This window comes from Choloepus didactylus, chromosome 7 (genome assembly GCF_015220235.1).
Source record: "Choloepus didactylus isolate mChoDid1 chromosome 7, mChoDid1.pri, whole genome shotgun sequence".
Taxonomy (NCBI): Eukaryota; Metazoa; Chordata; class Mammalia; order Pilosa; family Megalonychidae; genus Choloepus; species Choloepus didactylus.
In genome coordinates, this window is record NC_051313.1 from 75,789,827 (window position 1) to 75,811,701 (window position 21,875).

General features: G+C 36.9%; 1 protein-coding gene and 1 pseudogene across 3 annotated transcripts in view; one reads left to right on the forward strand and one right to left on the reverse strand.

The window, feature by feature from the left end:
- The window catches only part of MEI4 (meiotic double-stranded break formation protein 4), a 613,415-nt gene that overhangs the window by 472,658 nt on the left and 118,882 nt on the right, over nt 1-21,875 (reverse strand). The gene's annotated exons all lie outside the window — the stretch shown is intronic.
- Nucleotides 19,185-20,682, forward strand: LOC119540625 (annotated as a pseudogene).

Consider the following 21,875-nt stretch of genomic DNA (forward strand, 5'->3'; position numbering starts at 1 on the left):
GAAGAAGGGAAGTGATTTGCCCAAGGTCACACAGCAAGTTAATGGTGGCCATAGGATGAGAATACCAGAAGTACGAGTCCCAAATAATTTATTTGCTTCTTTAAACTGCACATATTTTTCTGAGTGTTTTCCCAAAGATTTTCCCAGCATCTATGGTTCCTGTCTCTTCACTTGATTAAAACATTCTCGCCCACTCTCCATGACTTCTTTAAGGGAGAAAAGGTGGGCTAGACAAAAGAGGGAAAAATGGAAGGTCTAACAAAAGTTACACCCAGATTCAAATGCCCCATAAGAACATCTCTTGAATACCATCTCTAGCACCTTTTTCTATAAAGGTTTAAGCCCATTATGTTACCTTTAATAGTGTGTTTCTTGCTATTTAAGAAAGATTTACATAAATATTTTTCTCTGTATCTGTTCCACGACTTTATATTTGCATAGTGTCACATTTTAACTTTGAAAATTACTCTTATTCCCTTTTCATCAGCATGTGATTAAGGTCATCCTGCAACAAATTCACCTAACACATTTAGATTTACACTATCTGGATGGTTTTTATATGCATGCTGCATTTTTTCCTCTCTAAGTACTTTATCGCTTTAAAAATCATTCCAGACAGTTTTCTTATTAAAATGTCATATTTTATCTCTCCTTACTTTGTTCATTAATTGCATGTTCCTCATCATATATTTGCTGGCCTACTTTCCTTTGAGGTACTTCTTTTAAAAGATTCTGATACAATTACACCCACATGTCTTGTATCAAAATCTGTCTCACAGCTTTCAACAGGCAAAGTATCTCAGTTTGCTTATGATGTTTTCCCATTTTCCTCTAATTTTCAAACACTTTTTTGCTATTTTTTTTTGTTTTGTTTTAATGACAGAAGTTATGTCCCTTTTCATGTTTACTTAGTAGAAAAAGCAGGATTGAAAACAGTTCTCAGGAATTCCTCTGGTTCAGGTTTTGATTTATAGGCAGCACATTTTTAAATTTTTAAATTCTACGGGAATTTAAAAAAATCACATCCTCTTTGACTTTTCACCTGTTTGGAAAGCCAAGCTTCTTATGCACTCCATCTACCTGGAAAACTGCAGCCCAGTGTTAGCCCTTCCTCTCTGACACTAAGCAATGACTGCCATTTCCTGTCCACTCATCCCAGCAGGGTTCCCAGGATCAGGTTGTTGGAGGCGTTCAGTGGAGTTTTCACAGTGGGTGTTAATAACCCTATTGTGCAGGACTTCTCTCTGTGAGGTCCTGGCTCCTGGGTTTGGTGGATCCCTGGACCAGTACATAGGAGGAGGAAATGTGTACCAAGAGCTTCACCAGCAGGTGCAGAGGCAGCTATACCTGGTTGTTCTCCCTCATACATTTAGAAGAGGGTATTTTATCCACTTCCTCCCCTTGATATCATTGCAAATGTTGGTTCTTGACTCAGGTGATGCCTGTTTTCTTTTAGACTCTAAGGAATACTTAATTGGATTAGTGGAATGACCGTGGCTATTCATTTGCTGGAACATAGTAGTGGGGTCTAGTTCTCCTAATGTCCCCTGTGCTTCCACTTGGTAGGATAGTGAGGAAAACAATAGGTGATGGTATGTGGATAATCATGATTTGGTGTTATCTTAAGAGACTGATGGATTCATTATGTTTAATTACCTATTTCATATTTGAACATGTTCATTACAAGGGGGCGCTCCCCTTGGCATTGTCATCCAACGCTTGTTCTTTAATTTTCTAATTACATTCACAGTTCTTAACATCTGAGATTGCTTGAGACCCACTTAATGATTTTTAATTTATCTCATGATGGAGATCCACTAAATTACATCTTAGTCCTTCCTCCCCTCCATGATTCCACCTTATAACTTCTTCCATTCCAGATAAGAAATTCTCAGTGCTAAAGGTTGTAATGAAACCATTTAAAACTCTACATCATAATGAAACCTATTGTAAATGAGTGACTCAAGTTAATGGTACGATTATAAAAATGTTCTTTCATGAATTGTAACAAATGTACCACAGTAATGCAAGGTGTTAATAATGAGGTGGTATATAGGAACTCTGTATTTTGTGCATGATTCTTCTGTAAATCTACAACTTCTCTAATAAAAAAATTTAAGTATAAAAACAATCCTTTTTGAAGTTACTGTTCAAAAATATCTTGCTGTGCTTTAAGAGATGTGTTCCTTTTACCTGAGACAGTTTGTATTCAAATCCATTGTTAGCAATGGCGTGTTGATGGACAAGCAATTTACTAGCTGTATAAAATTAGACCCACAGTTACTGTGTGATAAGGAGGGTGGGGCAAAAAATAACCAACTGAAAGAAAATATCTTTATTTTACTGAGAAAAAACTGTCCTAGGGAGAATGGTATACTAGAAGAGAATTATCCTTTTCATGCCATGTCCCTGGTAGATAGCTTTTTGTTTCTTTGTTTTTAATTTGTTCTCTGTGCTGATGGGAGAAGAAATGAGTCTTCATGGCTGTAATGGAGTTCAAGAAAAGATAAACTAAAGTCATAGGTATTTATCAAGCCCTTACTGTGTTCTAGACAGTGTGGTTTACCGAAATAATTTTTTTTTTTTCAGAAAATAGAAAGCTTGCTTTTAAAGAATTTTTCACTTGAGTGAATATTTAGTATTAAATGGTTTTAATTTGAAAAATGCTAGGCAAAATAATTGAGTTTACTTAGTAATACTTGGCTTGTTTTATTCAAAAACAATATCATCACTTGAAGACGGTATACCCTTATTGTCAGATCAGTGTTGTTCTTGGCATGAAGAAGAAATGCCTTTCTGAAAGCTGAATCTAAAGGTTTAGAATTGTTCAAATTTGCATGCTTAAGGTCCCCCTCTTTCTGGTTAAGGAGAGAGGAATTGTATAATCAAAATCAGTCCCCCTCTTTCCTGGTCTAGTTTAGAAATGAAAAAATTCTCACCCTTAACGTTATATGGGTTGAGTTAATTTGTATCTGTTAGTATTACCCGGATCAGTGCTTCCCTATCATTTCCCAGTCATGATACCCAGAGAAAGCTAATTCTTACATACCGTAATGGGGTGTGAAGGTGTCATGAGGACCCCAGTGGTCTTTAAGCCCCTAAGCCAATTGGATGCCCCAAAGACTGAGGGGGTTAATGTACTGTCACCTGTGTAACTTCTCCAGCATATGAATATCAAAAAGCTTTTACCACAGTTAAGCTATGGAGGGTAAACTTAATGTTATGGGAATGCTCAGGGATGACTATGGTTTGTTAATTTCTGGGGGGGTATGGTAGGAACTAGTTCACAGAAATGTAGTTATTTTAGGTCATTTGTTTTCTTATTCCTTTGTTGGGTTACAGTTTGTTTATTTTCTAGGGTAGGAACATGCTGAAAGCAATGCAAGTTATTTTAGGTTATTTGTTTTTCTTATTCCTTTGTTTGGTTATGTTTTTTTTTTTTTTAATTTCTTGGGGTATGGTAGGAACATGTTGGAAGTAATGTAGTTATTTTAGGTTGTTTTGTTTTTTCTTATTCCTCTGTTTTGGTTTTGTTTGAAATGTTTTTTTATTGTTTGCTTTTTAATTTTTTGATAAAGTTAAAGAAACAATGAATGAGTGTTAAAAAAAGAAAATGAACAATGTGGGGCGGAGGGGAATGGAATGTTTTGGATGCTCTTTTTAATTTTAATTTTAATTTTATTTTTTGGAGTAATGAAAATGAGTCTATCATGTGAGGAAATCCAAGCAAAGAATGCACAACTATATGATGATACTATGAACAACTGATTGTACACTTTGAAGGATTGTACATTATGGGAATATATCTCAATAAAATTGCATTTAAAAAAAGAAAAAGAAAAAGCTTTTACCAAGATCTTGCCACACATCTAGGCAAAGATAGGTTTATTTTGGTGGACTGTCCCCAACCCACATTTATTTTGCTTAAATTTGGACTGTATAAACTGAATAGAAGTTGCAGGGTGAATGTCTTTGATGCCAAATCATGAACAAAGTTTTTATAAACAAACTGCTCCCCTGAACAGTAGAAAAATGACACGATTATCCAACTGTTCTCTGAAGTACCTTCATCCTCTTTTGAGGAATTTCTTGAGAAAGTGCTTTCAACTACTTGAATATTTGGCCAGAAGCACCATAATAAATTGCAAATAATCTAAATTTGATGCTTTATTTTGTTGAATATAGGTTTTATGGGGGAAACTTGCCACTGTAATTCCCCGGGAAAAAGTACCCTCAGACCACTTTTATTAGACTTTGATTTCCAAAATGTAGCACAAGAAGCAGAGAGGAAAGAACAGACAATATAAGCATTTTTTTTTTTTTTTTTTTTTTTTTTTGGAGAAACAGATGGCATCCCTAGGGGTGGCCTAGTACCAATTTGAGGGGAAATATTTTCATATGCATATTTCAAAAGGGAAGAAATGATTGATAGAGGTAATATGACAGCCTGGTACATATTAACACTAATGGCTCAGGCTATTCTCTGAAAGAGACTTGTTAAGAGTTGATCATGTGAGTAAATCCAAGCAAAGAGAAATGCAGAGAAACACACTTATAATATGCCTTTGTCTTATTAACTAACATAAGGAAATGTCACAAATCCTGGGGCCTGAATAATTACTTCTTTGACCCCAATGAGAACAGGAAGCTTTGGGATTCAAGATGTCCTTAATTTTGACCTAATCAATACCTCTAAGAATAAATGATGCCGGTTAAAACTATTTTTATAATTGGCAACATATATTAAGAAAAAATAGGTTGATGGCAAAGGACTTTTCCTCTGCTACTGGAAGTAATAATTCAATCACCAAATAAATTAAAGGCAGGCCATTTTACATTCAGCAAGCCTTCTGTATAGTATATAAAGAGTATATAAATTTTATTGTCCATGTTCAACAAGAATATTGCTGATTGATTCTATTATTTATATTTAATAAAGCAAAGCTAGCAAGTAAGACTTCTTGTCTCTGGGGAGATTGGTAAGCATCAAATGAATTCATAATAGATCTGATTTTACATAGGGAGCTCTTGGTATTGGGATTAAAAAATACTCTTGTCACATAGTTAGGGCTAAATTTTTAAAAGTTAATCAGCTGGGCGGGGCAAGATGGTTGACTGGTGAGCTGTATGTTTTAGTTACTCCTCCAGGAAAGTAGGTAGAAAGCCAGGAACTGCGTGGACTGGACACCACAGAGCAATCTGACTTTGGGCATACTTCATACAACACTCATGAAAATCTGGAACTGCTGAGATCAGTGAAATCTGTAAGTTTTTGTGGCCAGGGGACCCACGCCCCTCCCTGCCAGGCTCAGTCCCATGGGAGGAGGGGCTGTCAGCTCCGGGAAGGAGAAGGGAGAACTGCAGTGGCAGCCCTTATCGGAAACTCATTCTACTGATCCAAACTCCAACCATAGATAGACTGAGACCAGACACCAGAGAATCTGAGAGCAGCCAGCCCAGCAGACAGGAGACAGACATAGATAAAAACAACACGAAAAACTCCAAAATAAAAGCGGAGGATTTTTGGAGTTCTGGTGAACATAGAAATGGGAAGGGCAGAGCTCAGGCCCTGAGGCTCATATGCAAATCCCAAAGAAAAGCTGATCTCTCTGCCCTGTGGACCTTTCCTTAATGGCCCTGGTTGCTTTGTCTCTTAGAATTTCAATAACCCATTAGATCTGTGAGGAGGGTCCTTTTATTTTTTTTTTTAATCCTTTTTTCTTTTTCTAAAACAATTACTCTAAGAAGCCCAATACAGAAAGCCTCAAAGACTTGTAATTTGGGCAGGTCAAGACAAGAGCAGAACTGAGAGCTCTGAGACAAAAGGCAATAATCCAGTGGCTGAGAAATTTCACTAAACACCACAACTTCCCAAGAAAAGGGGGGTGTCCGCTCACAGCCATCATCCTGGTGGACAGGAAACACTCCTGCCCATCACCAGCCCCATAGCCCAGAGCTGCCCCACACAACCCAGTGTGACAGAAGTGCTTCAAATAACAGGCACACTCCACAAAACTGGGCATGGACATTAGCCTTCCCTGCAACCTAAGCTGATTGTCCCAGACTTGGGAAGGTGGAGCAGTGTGAATTAACAAAGCCCCATTCAGCCATCATTTCAGCAGACTGGGAGCCTCCCTACACAGCCCAGCAGCCCAGAACCGCCCTGGGGAGACAGCACTCACCTGTGACATAGCACAGTCATCCCTCAACAGAGGACCAGGGGGTGCACGGCCTGGAAGAGGGACCCACTTGCAAGTCTCAGGAGCCATACGCCAATACCAAGGACTTGTGGGTCAGTGGCAGAGACAAACTGTGGCAGGACTGAACTGAAGGATTAGACTATTGCAGCAGCTTTAAAACTCCAGGATCACCTGGGAGATTTGATTGTTAGAGCCATCCCCACTCCCTGACTGCCCAGTTACACGCCCCATATACAGGGCAGGCAACACCAACTACACACGCAGGCTTAGTACACCAATTGTACCCCACAAGACTCACTCCCCCACTCACCACAAAGGCAAAGCAGGGGAGAACTGGCTTGTGGAGAACAGGTGGCTCGTGGATGCCACTTGCTGGTTAGTTAGAGAAAGTGTACTTCACGAAGCTGTAGATCTGATAAATTAGAGATAAGGACTTCAATTGGTCTACACATCAAGAACCCTATCAAGTTCAGCAAATGCCAAGAAGCCAAAAACAACAGAAAATTATAAAGCATATGAAAAAACCAGACGATATGGATAACCCAAGCCCAAGCACCCAAATCAAAAGATCAGAAGAGACACTGCACCTAGAGCAGCTACTCAAAGAACTAAAGATGAACAATGAGACCATAGTACAGAATACAAAAGATATAAAGAAGACCCTAGAAGAGCATAAAGAAGATATTGCAAGACTAAATAAAAAAATAGATGATCTTATGGAAATTAAAGAAAGTATTGACCAAATTAAAAAGATTCTGGACACTCATAGTACAAGACTAGAGGAAGTTGAACAATGAATCAGTGACCTGGAAGATGACAGAATGGAAAATGAAAGCATAAAAGAAAGAATGGGGAAAAAAATTGAAAAAATCAAAACAGACCTCAGGGATATGATAGATAATATAAAACGTCCTAATATAAGACTCATTGGTGTTCCAGAAGGGGAAGAAAAGGGTAAAGGTCTAGGAAGAGTATTCAAAGAAATTGTTGGGGAAAACTTCCCAAATCTTCTAAACACCATTAATACACAAATCATAAATGCTCAGCGAACTCCAAATAGAATAAATCCAAATAAACCCACTCTGAGACATATTCTGATCACACTGTCAAACACGGAAGAGAAGGAGCAAGTTCTGAAAGCAGCAAGAGAAAAGCAATTCACCACATACAAAGGAAACAGCATAAGACTAAGTAGTGACTACTCAGCAGCCACCATGGAGGCAAGAAGGCAGTGGCATGATATATTTAAAATTCTGAGTGAGAAAAATTTCCAACCAAGAATACTTTATCCAGCAAAGCTCTCCTTCAAATTTGAGGGAGAGCTTAAATTTTTCACAGACAAACAAATGCTGAGAGAATTTGCTAACAAGAGACCTGCCCTACTAGAGATACTGAAGGGAGCCCTACAAACAGAGAAACAAAGAAAGGACAGAGAGACTTGGAGAAAGGTTCAGTCCTAAAGAGATTCGGTATGGGTACAATAAAGGATATTAATAGAGAGAGGGGAAAAATATATATGACAAACATAAACCAAAGGATGAGATGGCTGATTCATCTTATCCATCAATATGTTGCATACAAGAGACTCATCTTAGACACAGGGACATAAAGAAATTGAAAGTAAAAGAATGGAAAAAAATATTTCATGCAAGCTACAGCCAAAAGAAAGCAGGTGTAGCAATATTAATCTCAGATAAAATAGACTTTAAATGCAGGGATGTTTTGAGAGACAAAGAAGGCCACTACATACTAATAAAAGGGGTAATTCAACAAGAAGAAATAACAATCGTAAATGTCTATGCACCTAATCAAGGTGCCACAAAATACATGAGAGAAACACTGGCAAAACTAAAGGAAGCAATTGATGTTTCCACAATAATTGTGAGAGACTTCAACACATCACTCTCTCCTATAGATAGATCTACCAGACAGAGGACCAATAAGGAAATTGAAAACCTAAACAATCTGATAAATGAATTAGATTTAACAGACATATACAGAACATTACATCCCAAATCACCAGGATACACATACTTTTCTAGTGCTCACGGAACTTTCTCCAGGATAGATCATATGCTGGGACATAAAACAAGCCTCAATAGATTTAAAAAGATTGAAATTATTCAAAGCACATTCTCTGACCACAATGGAATACAATTAGAAGTCAATAACCATCACAGACTTAGAAAATTCACAAATACCTGGAGGTTAAACAACACACTCCTAAACAATCAGTGGGTTAAAGAAGAAATAGCAAGAGAAATTGCTAAATATATAGAGATGAATGAAAATGAGAACGCAACATACCAAAACCTATGGGATGCAGCAAAAGCAGTGCTGAGGGGGAAATTTATAGCACTAAACGCATATATTAAAAAGGAAGAAAGAGCCAAAATCAAAGAACTAATGGATCAACTGAAGAAGCTAGAAAATGAACAGCAAACCAATCCTAAACCAAGTACAAGAAAAGAAATAACAAGGATTAAAGCAGAAATAAATGACATAGAGAACAAAAAAACAATAGAGAGGATAAATATCACCAAAAGTTGGTTCTTTGAGAAGATCAACAAGATTGACAAGCCTCTAGCTACACTGACAAAATAAAAAAGAGAGAAGACCCATATAAACAAAATAATGAATGAAAAAGGTGACATAATTGCAGATCCTGAAGAAATTAAAAATAATTATAAGAGGATACTATGAACAACTGTATGGCAACAAACTGGATAATGTAGAGGAAATGGACAATTTCCTGGAAACATATGAACAACCTAGACTGACCAGAGAAGAAACAGAAGACCTCAACCAACCCATCACAAGCAAAGAGATCCTATCAGTCTTCAAAAATCTTCCCACAAATAAATGCCCAGGGCCAGATGGCTTCACAGGGGAATTCTACCAAACTTTCCAGAAAGAACTGACACCAATCTTACTCAAACTCTTTCAAAACATTGAAGAAAATGGAACACTACCTAACTCATTTTATGAAGCTAACATCAATCTAATACCAAAACCAGGCAAAGATGCTACAAAAAAGGAAAACTACCAGCCAATCTCCCTAATGAATATAGATGCAAAAATCCTCAACAAAATACTTGCAAATCGAATCCAAAGACACATTAAAAAAATCATATACCATGACCAAGTGGGGTTCATTCCAGGCATGCAAGGATGGTTCAACATAAGAAAATCAATCAATGTATTACAACACATTAACAAGTCAAAAGGGAAAAATCAAATGATCATCTCAATAGATGCTGAAAAAGCATTTGACAAAATCCAACATCCCTTTTTGATAAAAACACTTCAAAAGGTAGGAATTGAAGGAAACTTCCTCAATATGATAAAGAGCATATATGAAAAACCCACAGCCAGCATAGTACTCAATGGTGAGAGACTGAAAGCCTTCCCTCTAAGATCAGGAACAAGACAAGGATGCCCGCTGTCACCACTGTTATTCAACATTGTGCTGGAAGTGCTAGCCAGGGCAATCCGGCAAGACAAAGAAATAAAAGGCATCCAAATTGGAAAGGAAGAAGTAAAACTGTCATTGTTTGCAGATGATATGATCTTATATCTGGAAAACCCTGAGAAATCGACGATACAGCTACTAGAGCTAATAAACAATTTTAGCAAAGTAACAGGATACAAGATTAAAGCACATAAGTCAGTAATGTTTCTATATGCTAGAAATGAACAAACTGAAGAGACACTCAAGAAAAAGATACCATTTTCAATAGCAAACAAAAAAAATCAAGTACCTAGGAGTAAACTTAACCAAAGATGTAAAAGACCTATACAAATAAAACTACATAACTCTACTAAAAGAAATAGAAGGGGACCTTAAAAGATGGAAAAATATTCCATGTTCATGGATAGGAAGGCTAAATGTCATTAAGATGTCAATTCTACCCAAACTCATCTACAGATTCAATACAATCCCAATCAAAATTCCAACAACCTACTTTGCAGACTTGGAAAAGCTAGCTATCAAATTTATTTGGAAAGGGAAGTTGCCTCGAATTGCTAAAGACACTCTAAAAAAGAAAAACGAAGTGGAAGGACTTACACTGCCTGACTTTGAAGCTTATTATAAAGCCACAGTTGTCAAAACAGCATGGTACTGGCACAAAGATAGACATATAGACCAATGGAATCAAATTGAGAATTCAGAGATAGACCCTCAGATCTATGGCCGACTGATCTTTGATAAGGCCCCCAAAGTCACTGAACTGAGTCATAATGGTCTATTCAACAAATGGGGCTGGGAGAGTTGGATATCCATATCCGAAAGAATGAAAGAGGACCCCTACCTCACACCCTACACAAAAATGAACTCAAAATGGACGAAGGATCTCAATATAAAAGAAAGTACCATAAAACTCTTGGAAGACAATGTAGGAAAACATATTCAAGATCTTGTATTAGGCGGCCACTTCCTAGACTTTACACCCAAAGCACAAGGAACAAAAGAAAAAATAGATAAATGGGAACTCCTCAAGCTTAGAAGTTTCTGCACCTCAAAGGAATTTCTCAAAAAGGTAAAGAGGCAGCCAACTCAATGGGAAAAAATTTTTGGAAACCATGTATCTGACAAAAGACTGATATCTTGCATATATAAAGAAATCCTACAACTCAATGACAATAGTACAGACAGCCCAATTATAAAATGGGCAAAAGTTATGAAAAGACAGTTCTCTGAAGATTAAATACAAATGGCCAAGAAACACATGAAAAAATGTTCAGCTTCACTAGCTATTAGAGAGATGCAAATTAAGACCACAATGAGATACCATTTCACACCAATTAGAATGGCTGCCATTAAACAAACAGGAAACTACAAATGCTGGAGGGGATGTGGAGAAATTGGAACTCTTATTCATTGTTAGTGGGACTGTATAATGGTTCAGCCACTCTGGAAGTCAGTCTGGCAGTTCCTTAGAAAACTAGAAATAGAGATACCATTCAATCCAGCAATTGCACTTCTTGGTATATACCCAGAAGATCGGAAAACAGTGACACGAACAGATATCTGCACGCCAATGTTCATAGCAGCATTATTCACAATTGCCAAGAGATGGAAACAACCCAAATGTCCTTCAACATATGAGTGGATAAAGAAAATGTGGTATATACACACGATGGAATACTACACGGCAGTAAGAAGGAACGACCTTGTGAAACATATGACAACATGGATGAACCTTGAAGACATAATGCTGAGCGAAATAAGCCAGGCACAGAAAGAGAAATATTATATGCTACCACTAATGTGAACTTTGAAAAATGTAAAACGAATGGTTTATAATGTAGAATGTAGGGGAACTAGCAATAGAGAGCAATTAAGGAAGGGGGAACAGTAATCCAAGAAGAACAGATATGCTATTTAACGTTCTGGGGATGCCCAGGAATTACTATGGTCTGTTAATTTCTGATGGATATAGTAGGAACAAGTTCACAGAAATGTTGCTATATTATGTAACTTTCTTGGGGTAAAGTAGGAACAGGTTGGAAGTAAAGCAGTTATCTTAGGTTAGTTGTCTTTTTCTTACTCCCTTGTTATGGTCTCTTTGAAATGTTCTTTTATTGTATGTTTTTCTTTTTTTTTTTTTTTAATTTTTTTTTCCATACAGTTGATTTAAAAAGGAAAAAAGGGTAAAAAAAAAAAAAAAAGGAAAAAAATATGTAGTGCCCCCTTGAGGAGCCTGTGGAGAATGCAGGGGTATTGGCCTACCCCACCTCCATGGTTGCTAACATGACCACAGACATAGGGGACTGGTGGTTTGATGGGTTGAGCCCTCTACTGTAGGTTTTATCCTTGGGAAGATGGTTGCTGCAAAGGAGAGGCTAGGCCTCCCTATAATTGTGCCTAAGAGCCTCCTCCCGAATGCCTCTTTGTTGCTCAGATGTGGCCCTGTCTCTCTACCTAAGCCAACTTGAAAGGTGACATCACTGCCCTCCCCCCTACATGGGATCAGACACCCAGGAGAGTGAATCTCCCTGGCAACGTGGAATATGACTCCTGGGGAGGAATGTAGACCTGGCATCGTGGGATGGTGAACATCTTCTTGACCAAAAGGGGGATGTGAAAGGAAATGAAATAAGCTTCAGTAGCAGAGAGATTCCAAAAGGAGCCAAGAGGTCACTCTGGTGGGCACTCTTATGCACAATTTAGACAACCCTTTTTAGGTTCTAAAGAATTGGGGTAGCTGGTGGTGGATACCTGAAACTATCAAACTACAACCCAGAACCCATGAATCTCGAAGACAATTATATAAAAATGTAGCTTATGAGGGGTGACAATGGGATTGGGAAATCCATAAGGACCACACTCCACTTTTTCTAGTTTATGGATGGATGAGTAGAAGAATAGGGGAAGGAAATAAACAAACAAACTGACAAAGGTACCCAGTGTTCTTTTTTACTTCAATTGCTCTTTTTCACTTTAATTATTATTCTTATTATTTTTGTGTGTGTGCTAATGAAGGTGTCAGGGATTGATTTAGGTGATGAATGTACAACTATGTAATGGTACCGTGAACAATCGAATGTACGATTTGTTCTGTATGACTGCATGGTATGTGAATATATCTCAATAAAAGGAAGATTAAAAAAAAAAGTTAATCAATCCAATGGGAACAGAAGTCTTAAACTGCTCCCTGCTTATCCATTTAATATGTTTTTCATGACTTATTACTGCCCGGTGTAGTGGGGCCAAATAGCTTTTGTGTCAGAGAATGGGGTTTGATTCTCAATTTTGTCCCTTTTCAACTATGACTTCAAGCAGATGTTTAAATCAGGGTGCCTAATAATATCAGGGGATATTCTACATCTCCACCTCAATAACTTGAAATTACAGAAAAAGAATTAAAAGCATCTGTAAGCATGCTAGAAGACAAAAGTAAGAAGACTTCTTAAGAAAAAATAAATGGAATTGGGTAGATGGGCTAGCAAGTTAAAAATTAAACTCCTGCAAATGAAAAATACAATCCTAGCGCAGAGTATCTCTGAGATTTCTCCAAGGTCAGAGGTAGTAGAAACAATGAGAGGGAGGAAGTCAGGGGGCAAATATTGAGAGATTAAATGTGAAACTGCAGCTAGACTTTGATTCCTGTGTGCTGCATCCTTCTCTCCCTTGTGCCAAACCATAGGTAGCGGCATTGTTGAGCCCATTTTAAAATTGTGGAGGTGTAAGCTAGAACTTGAAACTCAGAACAAACTTCAGGTGGCAAATGGAGCCCACTAAAGCTGGAAATAAGTTAACAGCATACCTTTACTTGCTACACATTCCATACTACTGTCAAAGAAAAAAATTTGGGTGTCATAAGTTATATACACAGATGGGAAAACAGGGATTATGAAATACAGATAAGAAGAAAATCAAGAATCACCAAGCATTGAGAAAAATCAGCGTATGAAAGTGAGGTAACAAAGCAAAAATGCTACAACCTGGGGAAATGGGGTAAAGCAAGCAAAGAGAAGTTTTTAAAATAAGTGTGATGAATATGCTTAGAAAGATTACATCTCATATACAAAAGAATGGGAGATAGGAGACATAAAAGCTGATCTTCAAAATATATGAAAATGCAAGAAAAGATCTGAATGAAGAATGGAGTGAATAAATTAATTGAAGGAGTAAGCAGAGATACTAACCAACATCTAAAGAAATGTAAATTTTGAGAAACAGAAGGCATGCCTATAAATAATAAAATGTTGCAGCAAATATCTAATAGGACTCCCACAAGTAAATAACATGACTATTTATTTATGTGTGTGTATGTGTGTGTGTTTGGTGGTAGTGGTGGCAGGATGTTGAAAGCAAAGAGGTAAGAGAAGACAAATCCCAAAACCTTGGATTAAAAGGATTCCAAAGGATGGATAAAATAAATTTTCAAATAACACATGTAGACAAATCATGGTGTATGTTTCACATTTCAGAGCACTAGGAAGACAAAACTGAGAAGGGAACCAAAAGAAGTTAACCAAAAAAGAACTGGAACCACATTACTATTTCAGCAATACTGTCTGGTGAAGACATTTGAGTAATATCTTCAATTTTCTGAGAGAAAATAAATTTGAACATAGAACCCAAAATACAATGATATGTATTTTTAAGTTAGAACTAGAATATTTGACATTTTGAAGGTCTTACAAAAAGAAATGCACTTGCAAAATGAGAACGAAGAATCAACGAAAGAGTATATAAATAACAATTGGTTTTAACCATTCATAAAAAACAATAGTTTAAATGTTCATATTAAAATATAAGGATAATGACCAGAATGAGAGAAATGTAGATGAAAATATAGATTAGAAATATTTTTATAAGAATTCCATACCAAAAGGATGAAAAATAATTTCAGCAAATAAGATGTGGTCATCTAGCAAAAGGCAAGAAAGAAAACAAGAATAAATGGAAAATAGGAAATATAGTAGAAGTGTTAAGGACAAAAAAACCATAGTTAAATCTGAATATCAATGTATTTAATCTACTACTAAATATCTCTAATCTCAGATTGTTAAATGGCAAAATCAAGATATACACTATTAGCATAGAGGAATTAAAAATAAAAGCATAGAAAAACTCATTAGGTGACTATTTTAAAATAACAAAAATAATGAAATATCTAAACAACTGAAATAATGTTGTATATGGGATGGAATTTAAGGTGAAAAGTATTAAACGAAAGAGGCTATTTCATACTGTTGAAAGTCAAATGCAAAAAGATATGATAACAGCGATGAACTTTGATATAATTAACCATATAACTCAAAAATATGTAGACTAGAAAATTTAAGAAATGCAGCACTCAAATTTTCAGTGCACTTCTCTTTAAAAATGGTACAATGTAAAAAACTTGATCTAAATGATAATTTATGTAGGCTTTTGTTTCCAATAAATGGAGAATACATATTATTTTTAAAACCCTTTCAAATGTCACCAACATTGATCATACATTGTGTCACAAAAAAAAAAAATCAATGAATGTCCTCAAAGAAGAAATTCTCTTATCACAATTCAATAATATAAAAATTTAACCACTAAAGAATGGCTAAATGGTGGATTTTTAAAAGGAATGTATAAAAACAAAACAAAATAACACTTTTCCAAATAATTCTTGAGTTAAAGAAAAAATCAATAAATAATATTTTCAATAATTAGGAACTGAGTCAATTTGACAGTGCTACTCATAAAATTTATGAGATAGAGCTAAAGCAGTATTCAGGAGAAAAGTAACCCAAGAGAAGTCGATAAACCTAAAATCCATTAACAAAGACCAAACAAAACCAAACCACTAAAAATTAGATGATTAATCTACTTTTTTCAATTTATCTGGGTCAATGTGTAAACACACACGCACATACACACACACACACACACAAATCCATACATGAAATTCAACCAGGAACAAAGTCAATAACTCCAGGAGATGAAAGAAATGTATTGAGTTGATCTCAATATTCTCTGCTGCTTTTCCCCTGATGACACTTGCCAATTCATAAGCAATTCAGAGCTGAAAGCTGAGCAGAAAATGGTAGCTCATGGAAATAGAGTTCCAATTAGAGTTCATGGCTATAGCCAGATTTTGAAGGGGCAAAATCATACAGAAAATAGAAATTCAAAAAAGTGAGCCTGATATTCTGCACTACTTTTCCCCATGAGGCAATTGCTAATTATTAAACTTCACTGGACAAAAAGCAGAAAAGCAAACAAAAACAACAACAACAAAAAAAAAAACAGAATGTGGAGCTAAGGTGCTCAGAGTGATGAGTAAATTAGAACTCAAGGTATGCCCAAGAGGTAATTCATTGTTCAACTAAGACCCATAATAGTCTTCTACAGCAAGACAGAAATAAAGAACTCTTGCAAAATCTTGAAAGCCAGCTTCAAACCATCTCAATCCCTTACTAGATCATGGTGCTCTGTGCCTAAATTCTTGCTACAAAATAATAAACTCTTTTTGGAGAAAGTTATCAATCAGAACTGTACAGTCTATGTTGTATCTCCAAAGTTTAATAACAATATAATAATTCTGGGTGAGAAGAAGAAAGACTGAAAAACAAGAAAAAAAGGGAAATATAGAACTATACCCAGAGATGGTATAGACTTTGGTGTTAAAAATTTGGAATTTAAAATAACATATTAAATATTCAATAAATAGATGATAAGATGAAGAAATTCACTGGAAAACTAGAATTTATAAAAATATATCAAATCAAAATTTGGAATTGGAAATATAATTACTGAAATTAGGAATTCAATACATGGGTTTAACAGCAGATTAAACACAACAGAAGAGACCATTTATAACTTAGAAGATCAGTCAGTATAAAATACCCAGACAGAAATATGAAGAAAAATAAATGGAAAATGCAGGAGAGTACAAGGTACACATACTTTGAAACCCATAAAAGGATAAGTGAAAATGAAGCAGAAGAAATAATGGTTGAAAATTTCCAGAACTGACCAAAGAAAGCAAGCCAAAATTCAAGAAGCTCTACAAACATTAGATAGCATAAACACAAATAAATCCACACATTGGCACATCATAGTAAAACTGCTGAAAACCAAAGACCGAGAGGACATCTCAAAGGCAGGCAGAGAGAAAAGACGCATGCTGTTCAAAACAGCAAAGAAAAGACTGACAACAGACTTTTCAACAGAAATTACCAAAAGTAGAAAAAAGTAAAATGGCATATTTTAAGTGTTGAAAGAAAAGAAATTACAGAGCTACATTTCTAGAACAAGTGAATGTATCATTCAAGAATGAAGGTTTAAAAAAGTGGGAAATTTTTAAACAAAATAATTAATGGAGTATTGGATTATAACCTCAAGTATAAAATAAATACCCATGATTCCATACTGATGTACATAAATTGTTGAATAATTGAGTAAATGATGGGGAAGGGCAGCTAAAAAATCTCTTATGTAGAAGAATTGCAAGTAACTTATGTAGATACTCTGCTCTCAAGAGGTGGAGAATAATTCGCCACACCTTAAGTGTGAGATGCTCATACTGATTTTCTTCTAAAGATTACAGAATGGAAAGGGGAAAACAGTAACTTTACAATGGAAAATTTTGGCAAACAGCCAGGTGCTCAAGGTCAACATCATGATGGAAATGGTATTTAACGTCTGTGGCTTTCTTACAAAAACTCATAATCACTGTCTAACCATGATAAAAATATCAGACAAACTTAAATTGAGGAACATTTCTACAAAATAACTGACCTGTGTTACTCAAACTGTCAAAGTTATCAAAAAGGGGAGTCTGAGAAACTGTCATAGACAAGAGGAACCTAATGTTGATTAATGTAATATGGCATCCTGGATGGATCTGGAAACAGAAAAAGGACATTAGATAAAAACTAAAGAAATTGAGTCAAGTTTGGACTTCAGTTAATTTAATAATGTACAAATATTAGCTCATTACTTGTGATAAGTAATGTAAGATACTAATAATAGGGCAAATTGGGTCAAGGGTATACAGGAACTCTCTTACAATCATTGAAACTTTTATGCAAATCTAAAATTTTACTAAAATTTAAAGTTCATTAAAAATGAAGGCTAAACAAAGATGTGCAAATTCAAATGAAACTGCAATCAAATATATATTAATTGGAGCTTCTTTAAGCCAAAGGAATATAGCAAATATTGGAAGCATAAAAGTAAACAAGGAAATAAATAGCACCAGAAAGGTTAAATATATTTGTAAATTTTTTGAATATTGATATTATGAAAAACATTAATGCTGTCATTTGAAGACAGAAATGTGTGGAATTAAATACATGACAACAGTAGCATAAAAATTGGGGGAGAGGCAAATAGATTTAAAATAGCTGTGTTCCTAGGATTGTTAGGAAAGTGGTAAAAGTAGTGATTTATTTGAGGATGTAATAAGTCAAGGATTTATGTTGAAACCTTAGAGTAATCACTAAAGACTAGTAAAAGCATGTGTAACTAACAGGTAATAAAGTAAAAAAATTGAACAAATCTAAAAGAAGGCAAGAAGAGGGAAAAAAAAACATAAAGCATGGAGAAAAGAAAATTAATGTTATATTAGAAATCACATTAAATGTAAATGGATTAAATGTTCCAATTCAAAGACAAGATTGTTAGACTAGACAACAAAATGTAACCCAACTACATGCTGCTTTTGAGAGAAGCGTTGTAAATATAAAGACTCAGCAGAGCTGAAAGTAAAAAGTATGAAAAAATACATACCATATAATCACTAACCAAAAGAAAGCTGCTATTGCCATACTAATATCAGATAAAACAGAATTAAGGCAAGAATTATTACTAGAGTTAAAGAGGCAAATATCTGAAAATAAAAGGGTTTATCCACTAGGAAGCTATAATAATTCAAATTTGTCCCTAGTAACATATTCTCAAAATATATAGAACAAAACTTATAGAACAAAAAATAGAAAAAGAGAACTCTCTAATCATAATGAACAATTTTAGCCTATCTTTCTCAATGCCAGTTAAAAAATAATCTGTAGAGATATACACAATCTGAACAACTCAATTAATTTGGCCTAATTAGCTGCATCTAACGAATACAAAATACATGTTTTCCCAAATGCATAGGGAATATTTACTAAAATTAACCTTATATTGGGCCATTAAGCAAGTCTCAAATTTTAAAGAATTCATATCATAAAGAGTAGATTTTCTGACTAAAGTAGAATTCATCTAGAAATCAATAACCAAAGGCAATTATAAAATCCCTAAAGTTTTGAAAATTAAATACACTCTTCTATGTAATTCATGAGTCAAAGAAGAAATCATGGCCCCAGAGCTGTGGAGCTGCACTTTGATGCCTCCCTTCCTTGGTGCCCAGGCTCACTTCTGGGCTCAGGATCAGCACTGCAGTGGGTGCCTCCTCCAAGATGACTTTCAGGAAATGGTATTAAGGAATTGGAGATTTACGGCTAGCCCAGCCTAGCCCCAAGCAACACTATAAATAAGGTGAACTGATGTTTCTGTTTGCCTGCTTCCTCCAGTCCATTTCTCCCCTTGCCTGTGGATTGAAGGTAACCAGCTATCCCACAGTGATTATCATGGTGGGTCTCCCAGACCAGGGGAAGACCTACATCTCCAAGAAGTTGACCCACTACCTCAACTGGATTGGCATCCCAACAAGTGTTCAATGTGGGGGCATATTGCTTGGAGGCCGTGAAGTAGTGCAGCTCCTACAACTTCTTTTGCCCTGACAAGAAGAGGTTATAAAAATCCAAAAGCAAAGTACCTTAGCTGCCTTCAGAGATGTCAAAATGTACCTGAGGCAGTAAGGGGGCCGAACTGCAGTTTTTGGTGCCACCAATACAACAAGAGAGAGGAGACACATGATCCTTCACTTTGCCAAAGAAAATGACTTCAAGGTATTTTTCATTGAATCTATGTGTGACAACCCTACAGTGGTAACTTCTAACATCAGGAAAGTGAAACTCTCTAGCCTGCATTACAAACATCACAACTAACAGAAGACATGGAAGACTTCATGAAGAGGGCTAATTGCTATGAAGCCAACTATCAGCCCCTTGACCCAGATAAATGTGACAGGGACTTGTCAATAATCAAGGTGATCGATAATGGCTGGAGGTTCTTGGTGAACAAAGTCCAGGACCACATCCAGAGCTGAATTGTGTACTACCTGATGAACATCCATGTGTAGCCCAGCACCATCTACTTGTGTTGGCATGGAGAGAGTAAGTACAACATCCAAGAGAAGATTGGAGGGGACTCTGGCCTGTCCAGCAGGGGAAAGAAGTTTGCCAATGCCCTGAGCAAATTTGTTGAGGAACAAAACCTGAAGGACCTCAAGGTGTGAATCAGTCAACTGACCATACCATTCAGACAGCGGAAGCCCTCAAACTTCCCTATGAACAGTGAAAGGCACTCAATGAAATCGATACCAGTGTGTGTGAGGAGATGACTTATGAGGAGATAAGGAGACCTCTCCCGAGGAATACATCCTGTTGGAACAGGACAAGTACTATCACTGCTACCCCACCAGTGAGTCCTACTAGGACCTGGTCTAGCACCTGGAGCCCATGATCATGGAGCTGGAGAGGCAAGTGAACGTGCTGGTGATTTGCCACCAGGCAGGCCTATAGTGCCTGCAGGCCTACTTTCTAGACAAGAGCACAGAGGAGATGCCCTATCTGAAATGTCTTCTTCACCCAGTCCTGAAACTGACACTGCTGCTTATGGTTGCCATGTTGAATCCATCTACTTGAACATGGAGTCAGTGAACACACACTGGGAAAGGTCAGAGGATGCAATGGAGGGACTTCATGGGATGCAGTAGTGTCACCCCCACTAGCCAGCCCCAAGCCCACCAAGAAGTCTCACATCAACAGCTTTGAGGAGTCTGAGGCTTCTACTTCTGCTGCTTTGCTCAACTGCCTGCCCCAGGAGGTGTCCATGCAACTGTCTGGACAACCTTTGCTAGGGAAAGCCTGTTTAACCTGAAAGGCTCCCAGAGCAGTGTCCACTCCTTCAGGAAACACTGAAGCCGATGAATCCTGTTCCACCCCATTTTCATCTCTGAAGCTTGGGCTCCTCCATCCATCCAAGGCCAAATGAGCCCAAGAACTTCTTCCATAGTGGGGGGGGCATGATGTTGAAGGGGGTTCTGCCAGTCAAAGAGAACCTATATCTCCCACAGGGTTGTGGTCAAGTTGTCCTCTGCTCACTCCAGACTTCTAGGGAGGGCGATGAGTGGGCAGAGGTCAGACAAGGCCCCTGGAGGGAATGTTGGGCAACTCTATTCCTTTTTGCTTCATTTTTTTTTTTTTTTTTTTAATATTATCTTGGTTCTGCCATGTTTACAGAACTCAGCAGTAGAATCTAGAAGTTAAAGAGCTTGGTCCCAATTACTGAAGTTGAAGAGATGCTAAAACAATTAGCATGGCTCTTTTGGGCACCTTGTCTCTGGCTGATTTCTCAGGAGAATGGAATTGGGCACATGGTGGTCTGGGACTGTGGGAGCCAGACTGGGATGTGGAGAGAGTAATGCTTTTCCAGGGGAATCCCTGAGCTGAGATGGCTTGTCAGCTGAGCTGGCACTCACCTCTCCAGAACTGTGTTCCACTGCTGAAGAAGATGTCAAGAAAAATAGGAAATATTTTGCTGAAATAGGATGAGCAATGTAGTACTTGAATTTTTTTTTATTATTTGATAGCAGATGTGCTATTTATTTACTTAATATGTATAAGGGGAGCCTGGAAATAGAAAGCTGTATAGGTTGGACTTAGTTGTTAATTGATTTGGGGGGCCTGTTAACTTGTGACTTATGACTTATCCATGTTCTGTATTTTTGTCTGAATTAATTACCTGGGATAAAGCTATGCTAGTTTTCAAACAGGGAATGCCTTTGAGAAATTTGTATATTTTGCTCATGGAGAGCTCCTGGTCCCCTCTGTGTCTTCTTCCTGTTTTTGGAGGCCACTGAGGTAATCGCCTTCCGGGGGCTGCTTGCTTTTGCACTTTTTTATAGAAGTGTGATTAGAAATTGTACCTTCTCTTAAAGAACTCTGGAGTCTGGTCTCTACCCTTGGGGCTCTGAGCCTCTGAAAGAATGTGAGTAGTGGGGTGTGCACATGAGACAGGAAAACTCCAAGGGACCCCAGCCAACTGACCAAGGAGCAAGTCCGAATAGTCAC